This window comes from Myotis davidii, unplaced genomic scaffold (assembly GCF_000327345.1).
Source record: "Myotis davidii unplaced genomic scaffold, ASM32734v1 scaffold200, whole genome shotgun sequence".
Taxonomy (NCBI): domain Eukaryota; kingdom Metazoa; phylum Chordata; class Mammalia; order Chiroptera; family Vespertilionidae; genus Myotis; species Myotis davidii.
In genome coordinates, this window is record NW_006293700.1 from 634,614 (window position 1) to 645,424 (window position 10,811).

Genomic DNA, 10,811 nt, shown 5'->3' on the forward strand with positions numbered 1-10,811 from the left:
CTCTCTCTCTCTCTCTCTCTCTCTCGTTTGAATGGAATGCTAGCACAGCGCACTTGTCAAAGCCAGTTGTTCCCATCTTCTCAATGCTGCTATTGTGCGGCTGACAGATAACAGGGAGCGTCGCTTGGGCTTGGCTGTCTGCAGAACTAGCACTCCCGCTGCCTTGCTCTGGAAGGTGTAGCTCAGGAAATGCCTGGTGGAGCCGTGTGTGTGCCCTTGAACATCCGCGTTGCAGACTCAAAGCGGGAGCTAGACACTGCTCCCCCAGGATGGGTGAGGCCAAGAAAGCCTCCGTGTTCGCTTCCAAAATGAAAATTCACTTCCAAACTGTTGCATTGTACCGCTCCATTTATGAAGAGCCTTGTCAGGGTCTATGACTGAGCGGCTGGTAGAGATGAAATGCTTTCTTAACTGATCTTTGCAACGTTGATTGTGTCTGATTTACGACGGGCCGCGGTGCTTTTAAACCATCTTGGGGATGGGGCTCTGAAGTTGGAAAACTCCTTAAGAGCCGCCGCAGCCCTCCGAGCAGCTGATAGGAGAGCTTTACAACAAAAATGCTCAGAGCCAGAAGAGAAACAGAAAAGGAGGAAGTGGGAACATGCTCTTTAACTTAACCCTCGGCAGCTGCAGGGAGCAGTGGGCGGTAATTCATTTGCAGATCTGTTTGTGAAAGTTTTACAAGTCATTGAAAACTGCTGCAGCATCTCTGGAATGGATCATTAAAGCCACTACATTTATGGGTTTTAAACGGGCTATCTGAAGTGTTAATTAAATGTAAATAGATTTTTTTTCAGGCTTAGTTATAAACAAGCGTGTTTTCTTTGTTTAAAAAAAATAAAGGTCTTCATTATAAATTAATCATTGGAAAGGAATGGTCATCCCGATGCTTGAGCAACAGATAATGAGTTTTCAACGTGATATGTACGTAACCACTCTGCCCAAAGCACCCACCAAAATTAAGTCGAACTGAAAACAACAGTGGGATTTCCATACTATGCTTAGTCTGTGATATAAAGAAGGCCTTCCGAATGGATGCCCTGTTTCTACGGGGATCAAAAACTAAATTTTCAGTGTTGAAATGTTTGATCAAGCTAGGGGAGTTGGTAAGGGATTCCTTTTGCGCCCTCACTGACTTGCCTCCCTCATTAATATTCATGTCCCGGTGGTGCTCAGGGGTCTGGCTCCCCGCGGACTCTCACGTTGGGTGGAGAAACCCAACACCATTCTCACCCGCCACAGGTGAAGAGGCTCAGTGAATAACACTGTGTTCGAGCTCTCCTGAAATAGGAGCTGCTTAATAGGTTGCATAACAGGATTTATGGCTCGTGCTTTGTGATTTTTATATCATCTGAATAAAGATGCCCATAAAGTTATGTTTCAAGTTGCATGATGTACACTTTTTACAGCCAGATAGTCGATGTGTTGAATTCCCTCCTTAAAAAGTTCTGGTTCCGACACTGTTTTAGTGCAGTGTTTACTCGTGATTCAGAATGTGCTCCGGATATGGTCTGTGCAGCTCAATGAGAAAATAGCCTCACAAGTAGCCAGGCGGTTATTATGACTGAGCATTATCCGATTCCCAATATTGCATAACCAAAATAGGACTAAGTTCGGAAGCTGGAGTCTTTTGGAATTCCAGTCATCCCATTTTGGCTTTACAGTGGGACTGGGGTTTGGGAAACTGCCCCGTGCTGCCTCAGTGTTCTGACTACACACTGCATGTGGCAGGTCCGGTGCTGACTAGTGATGCCATTTCTCACTATCGCAGAAATATTTCAGGAGAAAAAGTTCCTCCTCGCAGATGCGCTTCTCCGTGAGGTGCGGTGTGATGGCATCTTACAAAGGCAAGTCGCCGTTTGGCCACAGGAGCCCCACAGCATATGTTGCTCCTGTCTCAGACTGACCACCAGGCCACCTGCCCAGGGAGTCTGACAATATGGGGCAATCACCAACCTTCCCACCCCGACCCCACCACCACTGCCACCAAGTCAATTGTGCACAGGACTAGGCAAGATGGAAACAAGAGCCCAGCCGGTGTGGCTCAGTGGCTGAGCATCGACCCATACACCAAGAGGTCTCCGGTTTGATTCTCACTTAGGGCACATGCCTGGGTTGTGGGCTCATCTCCCACAAGGGGCATGCAGGAAGCAGCCAATCAAAGTTCTTTCTCATCAATGTTTCTCTCTCTCCGCCACCCCCCGCCCCTTTCTCTTCCTCTCTCTAAAAAAAAAAAGTCAATAAAAATATGTTTTTTTTAAAAGATGGAAACAAGAAAGGAAGTGTTGAGGAATAATCAATTCACACCTTGAGAAGACCTCATTGTGTGTTAGTCCCCCTAATATGAAGTCACTGAGCAAAACTTAAAAGGGTCTGCTTGAAAGACAGTGCCCACGGGGCAAGCCCAGTCTCTTGTCACATTCTGAATCGACTGTTCCAGATGGTACACATGCAGAGACATATTTACGGTGACTTCTGCATACCTCAGGTTGACATTGGGATTCTTTGTGACAGCGCTTGGGCTGGTAGCACACATGAATTTCCCATCAGTGTTCCAGCAGCTGTAAAAGTGTTTGAGCACCAGGGGTCTCTGGCTCAGGGAGTGAAGAACAGCTGGGGTACAGATCTCAGTTTGCACTATTGATGCATCCCGCTATCCTGGCATGCCATAAGGGACGCATCCTCAAGGTGGGACACTCTGAAAGCTGGATTCAGTCATTTACAAAACCCATGTTTATGGTGGGATGGAAAAGTAGGGTACATCAATTCAGGTAGTCACTGAACTCAAGGTAAATTATGAGTAGGGACCTTCATCAAAGAACTAAAAGGGTCCTACTCTGTTTTTCCCCAAGGAAAATTATGTGACTTCAGGGGCATTGTTGTGGTCATTGCCGTTGTAATAATAGACAAATGGTAAATGTGACACTTGGCATTACTTTTCTTAAGTATGTCTGTATATCCATATGGGGATGGGTAGGAGCTTGGTTCTTTTGTGTTTTAGATTTTAAATGGTTTTATTTTTTTAAAGATCCATGAAGTGGATTTCTGATACTGAGTATTGAGCTTTCCCCAACCACCGCCCTGTGGATGGGGCCAACCAATGGGTCAGGTCAAGACATCTGGTCTTTTTTGCCCTGTGCAATATTTTTGGATGGAGAGCATCAAGCAAATTTAAGGGGGTTAAAATTTTTAAGAAGGTGTTTCTAAATAGATTCTTTTTTCAAAAAAATCATAATTATTGACTGAAGAAAAAGAGGCTCATATATAAAATTAAGATTTTGGTCATATTTAGGTTAGATCCATGGTGGAGAGGGGAGGGGGATTGGTATTTGAAAGATTTTTTTGGAAAAAGTTTGTCCTAAATATGTTTCCTATTTAAAATATTTTCAATTCTATCTCAATATGCTGGGAAGAAGAAGAATTAGCCTGGTAGCTATTTTTTTTTCTTCTCACCCCATAGCTAATCTGTCATCAGATTCTACAAGTCCTTTCTTTCAAATGCCTCCACATCTGGCCCACAGCTACCACTCCAGTGTGATGAGCGTATCACATGTGGCTCATTACAACAACCTCCTAACTGGTCCACTGCCTCCTCTGTCCACCATGGCAGACTGAACTTCCACAAACACCTTCCGTCAAAGCTTTTCCCAGCTGGGAAGTCCCACATGCACCCTCGGTTTGAATTTCTCAGTCTGAGGGACTGGCCCTCTGTTATTTGGCCCCAACTTTCTGGCCCTATCTCCCACCAAATTCCTATAGCAACAGCAATCTACCCTTTGCCTGCAGCTAAAGTGGCCAGATCAATGTCCCCTGTTCCGGGTCTCTTCTCTAATCCTTAACCGTTCCAGTTTTCTATCTGGTTATCTGCCAAATGAGAATTATCATCATGTATGTGGTTTCTCCTAGTTCTGTGTTACAAGACCGTGTGTAGAACATCCTCATCATGCTGCATCTGCATCCTGCAAAGTTTCAGCTTAAATTCCACCTCCTCCAAGAAGCCTCCCCTGACTACTACATCTCCTTAGCTTGAAGATGAGCATTAGTTACCTATGATTTGCACTTAGCAAAATCACCCTGTTTTTAATCCTGCTTTCTACTTTGCCTTTTTATTCCTTGCCTCCTTAGATAGAGGGGAAGTCTCCTAAAACATGGACTGGCCTGGTCCACTTTGAGCCCCACAGAAAACTTAGAATGTCAGTCATTTATTCTATCTATTTATGGTGTGTCTTTAGCCATATCTTCTGCCACCAAAGACGGGGAGATAAGAAAGAGAGAGTGAGGGAGGGAGGGAAGGAGGGAGGGAGAGAGAGAGAGAGAGAGAGAGAGAGAGAGAGAGAGAGAGAGAGAACTGCTTCGGGCATTTAGGGATTTGTAGTAATCGAGTTAATGGATCTGTAGGTTGACAAGCTCACAGGCACATTCAAACATCCCAGGCACTACTTTCCCCTCTAGTTCTACCTACAAGAGGAAATGTGTGTGTGTGTGGGGGGGGGGATGATGAAACCTGAATGGTTGTATTTTGGGGTAGTTTAGGAAAAATGCCTCTTAAACAGAATATGATATTATTGCCCCAAATTAAGCGTGTGTATCATATGAAAAATCCTTATCTACTTCAGTTTTCTATAACTATGGTAGAAATTACACCTATTAGCTGCCCTTCTATGTTATAAAATTTCAAATATGATTTGGAAGCAGGAAGGTACAGTCTTTGGGTTGAGACAGACTGGTGTTCTAATCCAGGCACCACCTCTCACTAGCCGTGTGGCTGTGGGCCAGTGACTTCACCGCTCAGGTCTTAAAGTCTGTAAAGTCTGTACAGTGGAGATAAGAATACTTTCCTTGGGGATGTTATGCAGAAAATGCATTAAGCACCTGGCACAGCTGCACGTGCAATACCTGGAAGAGAAAGAAGGCTCGTGGGTGCATATAGAGATATGGATCTAGGTTGCATGACTGTGTTCAACTTAGTATGTCAGTCATTAATTCTATCTATTTATGGTGTGTCTTTAGCCATATCTTCTGCCACCAAAGACAGGGGATGGGGGGTGGGGGAGAGAGAGAGAGAGAGAGAGAGAGAGAGAGAGCAAGCTACTTTGGGCATTTAGGGATTTGGAGCAACTGAGTTAATGGATCTGTAGGGACAATGGTGACAGTTGAATACACTTTGCTGGGAGGAGCAGAGTCCTGGGTCCTGCATGAAAGGATAATAAAGAGCAGACTTGGGCCGCAGTGCTGGGGAAACAAAGGCCTGAGCGCTGGACCCCAGCGGGGAGTGGAATTCGCCAAGGGTCATGTGCTCTTCTTCCTTTCTCCTGGCCCACTATTTAGAAAGAAATAATAACTTGGCAAAACATTGTAGAGAGTCAGGTCAAGCTTCCAGAAGTAATTGGTAAAGCAAGATACCATTTAGACAAAACAAAGGGGCTTGGACATTTGCCGTCCCTCATGTCCAAACCAAATGTAACAGAAAGCTGAAAGCAATCAGCTTGAGCTGGTCGGTTCCCAAACTCAGCATCCACCATCCACCATGCCTTCCATCCGTGGCCTTTTCCCACCAGGGCAACTGGCTGAGAAGTCACCCTAACAGAGCCCGAATGCCACTGAGCAACTAGGTTCTTGGACACCAGTCATTCAATTTCAGTTTTCAGGATCTAGGATTAGATCAAAGAATGTTCTCTCTGATCCTGATCATCTGGTCTGCACCTGCCCCAGGCCCGGGAGAGAAAAGGAACGGAACTCTGCTAGGATGAAGGGCAAGGCAGTATTTCAGAAGACCCCTCCCTCTCCCTAGCAAACGTGTCTATAAACCTTTCAAAACGAAGCGTAAGTTTGTTGCTTGAACTCGTCTTTAGCTGTAGCATCTAAACTAGCTCCATTTGCCCTCAAAATTCGTGATCCATGTTCAATCATGCATTCAAACTTTGTTAATTAAAGCAAAAATGTGGCTCTCCACTTTACCTTCAAAGGTAAATCCTTTTCCATTCTGGTTTTTAAAACTATACAGCTACAAATTAGTAGAAAACTATTTCTACATTTTTCTAAAATGTGAATCTAAGGGGCTTGGACAGTGATGGCAAACCTATGACACACGTGACACCTCATTTTTTTTGGTTGATTTTTCTTTGTTAAATGGCATTTAAATATATAAAATAAATATCAAAAATATAAGTCTTTGTTTTACTATGGTTGCAACTATCAAAAAATTTCTATATGTGCCCTAACTGATTTGGCTCAGCGGATAGAGCATTGGCCTGCGGACTCAAGGGTCCCAGGTTCGCGTCCGGTCAGGGGCATGTACCTTGGTTGCGGGCACATCCCCAGTAGGAGGTGTGTAGATGAACAGTCACATCTAGTTTCTGGGTAAGAAATCATGAGAAAAGGTAGACTCTCCCAAAATTAATCTCTGCCCATTCATGTAATACTAATGAAATCCTCACACAGGTTAGGTGGCTGCAAGGGAGCAGTTTGGGAACCAGAGGAGCCCAGATGGCTCTGGTTAAGTTTCATCGGATAATAAACCCAGGAGCAGCCTAGACGCCTTTGCAAGGGAAGAGTGCCATAGCAACAAGGGGACTTGTTTTATCACACACCCGAGCATGTTATAAAGCTGTAGTTATTGAATTTTCTGCTCAATGGATGGCGATTTCCATTTACCTTGGTGTATTTTTGCTTTTGTTGCATTTTCTTCAGTCTCGCTTCCATCATTGTTGGACTTGCCCATACCTTCAGTTCAGCTACAAATTGCTGTTGCCAGAGATGAATTATGTTGCCACTATTAACTGAAACCCCGAACCAGCCGTTTATTACGTTGTGTTACGGTTTTTCCCATCGGCAAAGAGGGCTACTAAACTACACGCAACTTGTCCACGCCATAGAATACAGAAAAGGCCTGGGACAGATTTGTCTCAAGAACTCAGGAAAATCCCCCAGAACCCGCTCCCTTGATGAAAGAGGCCCAAAATATACCAACGTGAGCATCGTCCCATCTTCCTGAGCCATGCCACAGCATTCCTAATAAACAACATGGAAATCTGAATTGCAGAGAGTTTTGTGTATTGTCCAATTTTGTAGTATGGCGGTGTAAGTCAGAGGCAACGCCTGCTACGTTAATTTAAAATAAAACGGAGAGTTAGGTCCTTGTGAAATATCCCAGAGTCCTGGTGAGAAATGATTAATTGCACGCGGAGTGTGCTTTTATTGATAAGTTAATTTAGAAGTGTGCACCTGTGGATTTATCTTCACGCTTGGATCATTAAAAAGGCTTAACACCAAAATCACCTTTCTATAATATAGCATCCCCTCTGAATAGACTTCCTGCCAGTTTAAAGCCTCCCCCTTAACCCTCACCTGCCAATAATTAATCTCCCCTTAAGTAGAATGTCCTAGTAAACAGATGTGCTTGCTAGTGCGTCCAGATATTCTGGAAATCTCAGCTTTTAACTTCCATGTAAAAGAAATGCATCCCAGAAAAGAGAGGCCCCTACAAATCATGTGCTCCTTTTTCCCTCTTGAGAGCCTCATGCTGCTAAAAGAAAGGAAAGTGTTCTGAGTATAGCAGATGAAGAAAAGCACGGGGCAGGTAATATATTTTAAGACACTAGAGGCTTCACGTGTGTTATCACCTTCTTTTTCATATATGACATCTCTATTTAGTTAAAGGGACTTGGGGGAACCTACTCAATATCAAACAGCTTAAATTACTTTTCAGCAGTTGAGTTGATGCCCCAAGGAGTAACCATACTGCACCTTCTAAATACAATCAGAGCCCAAAGGGACAGGCTTAAGAAAGCTCCATCAATGTGTTAATTCATTTATTCCATGTGGACTGAGCACTTCCTGTGTAGGTATTTCTGTCCTAGTGCAGAGAGGAATACAAGATAATAAAGACACTCTCCTTGCTCTGAAAAATATATCTAATTTACCTGCGGGGGAAAGACGTGAACACAAGACAACTCTTAGTAATGAAATGTTTTTGTGGTTAAATATCAGTTATTAGTACTAATTAAGTAAAAGGGATGTCAACAGAGCCCCCTATTGGAGGAGCTGGAACCTGAGCTGGGCAAGACTTTGCTCGATGTCCCCAAGCAGACGAATCGGAGCAGTGATTCATCACCTATAAACTGCGTGCGGACAGTGTGTTTACCCTCTTTTTCACTGTTTCCTTCCCTCTGAGATGGATATGTGTTTATCACAAAAGGCTGTTATAAAGGTTAAATGAGATAATAAAAATAAAATGCTTAGTACAGAGCATGGAATATAGTAAGCACTCAAATAGCTGTACTTTTTTTTTTTTTTACAAGTAAAAAGAATGGGTGAGCTAGGGCTTGGAGTTAAACTGAGTGTGACATTTTCAAATAAAGACAGTATTTTTTTTAATCAGAGAATTGGCAGAGATGCAGCTTGGGAAGACAATGAAGGGAGACACTGGGCAAAGAGGAGGAGGAGGAAAGGTAGGGGGACTGGGAGAAAAGCGTGATCGATGACAAGAAGACAGAGAAGAGAAAGGAGGAGGAGGAGAGAGTATGGTCCTCTGGTTACTGGGGAAGTTGGGGGATCCCTTTCCCCAGTGAGTGCTGGGAGTGGAGTTCTTACGATATCTGGAGAGAAAGAATTTTCTGAGACTCGCATGGGAAGATGGGTGATTTTTATTTGTGTAGAATTACATCTCTGTGTTTCTAAAGCCCCATTTCCCTTAATCCAGTCCTGGAAGAAGTGCAGCTGGGGATTCAGTAGAGCTAAAAGCAAAGCCAGTGTCCAGAGTTTCCGTTCCGTGTTGCATACAGGTCCCGTTCAGCATGAGGCTAGTTATAGTCCATTAGTCCATTGTGTGTGGGGTCCATATGATGGTGGGCCATGTGGGCAAATGTAGGGGAGCCAATTCTCAACTAAGAAAATGCAACTTGTCCACGTCATAGAATACAGAAAAGTTGGTGGTGGAGAGGGATCTATAATTTAAAGAGAGTCTAGAGACAAGAAGAGATGAAATATTTAAATTGCTTCTGCTCATGAACCTTCAGCTTCTACTTTGGAAGAGATAGGTTGGCATCCATTTGTAGAATATATGAATAACTTATTTTACAAATGGTAAAGGCACTTCCTTCTTCACTAGCCATAAAGACAAATCATTCCTAATTTTAAAGTTAAAAAAAGATTTTCCCACTCCCTTGCTTTTCTTTCTATGACCTCTTGCTTGGCTCTATTATTTCTTTTTTCTTTATATATATTTTTATTTCAGAGAGGAAGGGAGAGGGAGAGAGAGATAGAAACATCAATGATGAGAGAGAATCATTGATGAATGCCTTCTGCACTCCCCCTACTATGGATCAGGCCCACAACCCGGGCATATACCCTGACTGGGAATTGAACCATGACCTCCTGGTTCGTAGGTTGACACTCAACAACTGAGCCACGCCAGCCAGGCTATTCTTTTATTTCTCTTTCAGTCACACTTCATTTTAAGATCCTCTTCAAAATGGGACAGTCTTTTTTTTACTCACCTCATTATACTATTTTATTCGAGGTCAAAGGTTATATTTACCATTTCAAACTCTTGCACTAGATATGGGGAGGCAGCATGATTGAAAGCAGATGCTGCTTGAATCAGCAAGATTTGGAATTAGGATGTAGCCCTATTTCTAGAAACGTGTGGGCATAGCATTGACCGGTGGAGACTTGACAGCATTTTGGTTCCTCAGAAGAGACTTGGGTTCTGTTCAAGTTTTTAATGAAGAGTTTGGCCTGATTTGTTTAACTCAACTGGGTTTCCTGCGCCATGTTCCCTGGTTCCTATGGGAGAGGTGCCAGCCTAAGTATCAGCACCTGTAACCTATTTCTCATCCATGGTTGCCATGCATGAGGGTCTAATAGCATGAGCCAGTCTATATTTGGAAGCTACTAATGGCTAATGACTAAATTGGTAGTTCTTGAGATATCCAGTTCAAGGAACCAAGGGGGAGAGATAGCCACAAGTTAGAGCAGCGTTTCTCAATCTGTGGGTCACGACCCCTTTGGGGGTCGAACGACCCTTTCACAGGGGTCGCCTAAGACCATCGGAAAACACATATATAATTACATACTGTTTTTGTGATTAATCACTATGCTTTAATTATGTTCAATGTGTAGCAATGAAAATACATCCTGCATATCAGATATTTACATTACGACTCATAACAGTAGCAAAATTACAGTTATGAAATAGCAACGAAAATAATTTTATGGTTGGGGGTCACTACAACATGAGGAAGTGTATTAAAGGGTCACAGCATTAGGAAGGTTGAGAACCACTGAGTTAGAGCAATGAATGTCATTTGCAGCAAGCACAAAAGTTGGCCTTAGTGCGGAGCTTAGTGCTAGATCAGATCTCTTCATCTGGTACCCACTGAGGTCAAATGGCCTAATGTGTTCGAGTGGAGATTAGGGTATGGATCAGAAGGTGGGGAAAGAATATCAATGCAGTCAAAACATGTTCTGTCAGAGAGTTACTTTTAAAAATATATATTTTTTACTGATTCCAGCGAGGAAGGGAGAAGAAGAAATAGAAACATCAATGATGAGAGAGAATCATTAATTAGCTGCCTCCTGCAGGCCCCCTACTGGGGATCAAGCATGCAATGCAACCTGGGCTGGGAATTGAACCAGCAACCTCCTGGTTTATAGGTTGATGCTCAACCACTGAGCCACGAGGACCGGGCTATTGTGATTTATTGATGAAGATTTAGAACAAAGTGCAAAGAAGAAGTACCTCCTTACTTGTTTATTGTCTAATTAATGCACCTGAGGAATCCTCGCAGTGTCCAGGCTCCAACTCTGCC